The following is a 3,904-nucleotide window of genomic DNA, read 5'->3' on the forward strand; positions in this document are numbered from 1 at the left end:
ATATATTACCAACCTAGTTAACTTCAATTACATTTCGTTATATCAAACCAGCTTAGAATCACTCTCTGTTTAGGTATTTTATTCAGAGATATAAAGCTGTGTCATTCAGGGAGATAACACTCCTTTGAGAATATATATCAACCCCGTATATCATATCCCTTATAGTATTTCATTATGATAATGTGATTTAACATATAATATTAATAGTGCTTAAACAGAGTAGTGCTGATAGACTTTGCAATTTCCACAATTTTTACACTCTCTCAATAATGATAACTATATTATTCCATTGAAATAGAAAGCTGCCTTCTAGCTCTGGTTATTTGCCAAGTTATTTGCTACAATGTAATATAATGAAATCACACTGATTCAGTGTTCTATCTAATCATGCAGCTGCCACTTGGTTCTAGTGTTCTTCTAATTAGTTGCTACAGTGTAGTATGCATTGTAGCAATTTAATATAAAAATAGTAACACATACTGTATAATGCTGCTGGGGTATACAGTGATTGGCATATTATCCTATATACAAGGTCATTTGTCTCCTGTTCAATAAACTTATTCTTTTCAATGAGAGTCAGCTAGTATCAGGGTATAATATTCTTTTCAATGAGAGTCAGCTAGTATCAGGGTATAGTATCTGTAACATCTGCTGCTATCGGTATATAATGCTTAAAGTACTTATTGCAAACGCTAACATTGTCAGCATATAATATTCAGAGCATCAGCTGATGTTAGTGTATAATGCTTAAAGAATTTATTGCGAACTCTGATATTAAGTATCCTATCATCAAGTGTATAATATTAAGGACATCAGCAGCTGTCAGTAGATGGTATTTGAAACAATTGTTGCGGTTTGTATCACTAAGTAATAGTACCCCATCCTCAAATATAAGCAGCCAGATACAATTTCTCTAGTGAATAACAACCATTATACATTTGTTTTATAACTTCACATATCTAATACACGCGGGCACGCTGTGCCCTACACGCGTGTTTCACTGCACTACACGGCAGCTTCGTCAGGGAGCAAACACGAGCGCCTTTCCTAGACATGATTAAATCAGATTTACAACATCCAATCGTCGTATGGTGAGTGGTCACGTGTAACCGTCGGCCAATGGGCCGCGGTCACGTGATTCCACTCTCCAATCGCAACCCGCACATCGCGATCTGTATTATATCCATGGAATGGGGATCTCGTTATCACTATGCCCCGATGTGTATATATTCAAGCAGCTTTACTATTTGCTGCTGATACAATCTTTATTTCTCTAACGTCCTTGAGGATGCTGGGACTCCGTAAGGACCATGGGGATAGAAGGGCTCCGCAGGAGATAGGGCACTTTAAGAAAGCTTTGGATTCTGGGTGTGCACTGGCTCCTCCCTTTATGCCCCTCCTCCAGACCTCAGTTTTACACTGTGCCCAGAGCAAGATGGGTGCACTGCAGAGAGCTCTCCAGAGTTCTCTGCCTGAAAGCATCTTTGTTTGGATTTTTCTTTCTATTTTTTACTACTTTTTCACAGGGAGCACTGCTGGCAGGGCCGTAACTACGTGTGTGCCAAGTGGGCTTGGCACACAGCGCAGTTGCCCTGAGGGCGCACGGCCAGCGGCATGTAATGAGTCAAATTGACTCATTACATGCCGCCTCTGAAGTCTGCGCCGTGCGCCGCGCTGTGGAGGGAGAAGTCAGCAGCGCCGGGCAGCGGAGAAGGAGGAGGAGGGAGGGGGACTGGAGCCGCAGCAGCGCTATTTCATTGGTAGTAAGCGCCGCTGCAGCATCCCCCTTTCCTTCCGTATTGGCTGCCCGGCGCTGCTGTGGATGCTGGGATGCGGTTCCTCCATCCCAGCATCCACAGCAGCGCCGGGCAGCCAATACGGAAGGAGAGGGGGATGCTGCAGCGGCGCTTACTACCAATGAAATAGCGCTGCTGCGGCTCCAGTCCCCCTCCCTCCTCCCCCTTCTCACCTGCCTGCACCGAGGGAGCTGCACGAGGAGCCTGTCAGCGGGGAGATGGTAAGTATCTCTCTCTCTCTCTCTCTCTCTCTCTCTCTCTCTCTCACTCTCGGGGACACCGTCTGCCATAATGTGTAAAAATGGGGCCTGGCTGCCGTAATGTGTAAAAATGGGGACTGGCTGCCGTAATGTGTAAAAAGGGGGATTGGCTGCCGCAATGTGTAAAAATGGGGACTGGCTGCCGCAATGTGTAAAAATGGGGACTGGCTGCCGCAATGTGTAAAAAGGGGGACTGGCTGCCGCAATGTGTAAAAAGGGGGACTGGCTGCCGTAATGTGTAAAAAGGGGGACTGGCTGCCGCAATGTGTATAAAGGGGGACACCGTCTGCCGTAATGTGTAAAAACTGGGACGCTGTCTGCTGTAATGTGTAAAAAGGGGACGCTGTCTGCCGTAATGTTAAAAAAGGGGACGCTGTCTGCTGTAATGTGTAAAAAAGGGGACGCTGTCTGCCGCAATGTGTAAAAATGGGGACTGGCTGCCGCAATGTGTTAAAAGGGAGAGTGTCTGCTGTAATGTGTAAAAAGGGGGACGCTGTCTGCTGTAATGTATAAAAGGGGCTCTACCTGGTGTAGTGGCGCTACTGTGCAGCGTAATTTGAATAATGTAGACTACTGTGCACCGTAGTATGAATTGCTATTATTTTGTGGCCACGCCACTTCCCCATGAAGCCACGCCCCTATATATTTTTCGCGAGACTACGGTGCGCACTGCCCCTATCTTACATGGGGGGGGGGCGCCACTGTCGTTTCTTGCACACAGCTCTAAAATGCCTAGTTACTGCACTGACTGCTGGCAACAGGCTCCCTGCATCGAGGGACTGAGGAGAGAGGAGCAGACCTTCTTGTCAAAGATAGGCTCTGCTTCCTCGGCTACTGGACACCATTAGCTCCAGGGGGGGTGAACGCAGGTTCTTACTGGGCATCCACCCCCGGAGCCGCCGTTCTCCTCACAGAGCCAGAAGTACAGAAGTCAGAAGACGTCTCAGGCGGCAGAAGCCTTCAGCTTCACTGAGGTAATGCACAGCACTGCAGCTGTGCGTCATTGCTCCCTTACACCTCACACACTCCGGTCACAGTAAGGGCGCAGGGGGGGGGGGGGCGCCCTGGGCAGCAATATAAACCTCTGCATGGCAAAAAGACTATATACATGTACAGGTGGGCTCAGTACATGTATATAAAAGTGCCCCCCCCATATTTTACTAAGTTTGAGCGGGACAGAAGCCCGCGGGGCTTCTCCCTCAGCGCTCACCAGCGCCATTTTCTCTCCACAGCACTGCTGAGAGGAAGCTCCCCGGACTCTCCCCTGCTTACAAACGGTGAAAGGGTGCTTAAAAGAGAGGGGGGGGGTCACATAATTGGCGGTTTACATATTACACAGCGCTGCTGGGGAAAAACATTTTGTGTTGGTCTCCAGGGTTATTGCGCTGGGGTGTGTGCTGGCATACTCTCTCTCTCTGTCTCTCCAAAGGGCCTTGACAGGGATACTGTCTTCAGAAAAGGGGTTCCCTGTGTGTGTGAAGTGTGTCAGTACGCGTGTGTCGACATGTTTGACGAGGAAGGCTCGCTTACTGTGGAGGGGGAGTGTTTGAATGTCAGGTCGCCGTCGGCAACGCCGACACCGGAATGGGTGGCTATGCTGAATGTCTTGAATGCAAATGTCAATCTATTGTATAAAAGGTTAGACAAGGCAGAACCTAGGGATCAGTCAGGTACCCAGTCCATGCCTGTCCCTGTGGCGCCAGGCCCGTCGGGGTCTCAGAAGCGCACCATATCCCAGATCGATGACACAGATACCGACACAGATTCTGACTCTAGTGTCGACTATGAAGATGCAAAATTACAGCCGAAGGTGGCAAAAGGTATTCGGTACATGATTATGGCCATTAA

This window comes from Pseudophryne corroboree, chromosome 5 (genome assembly GCF_028390025.1).
Source record: "Pseudophryne corroboree isolate aPseCor3 chromosome 5, aPseCor3.hap2, whole genome shotgun sequence".
Taxonomy (NCBI): Eukaryota; Metazoa; Chordata; class Amphibia; order Anura; family Myobatrachidae; genus Pseudophryne; species Pseudophryne corroboree.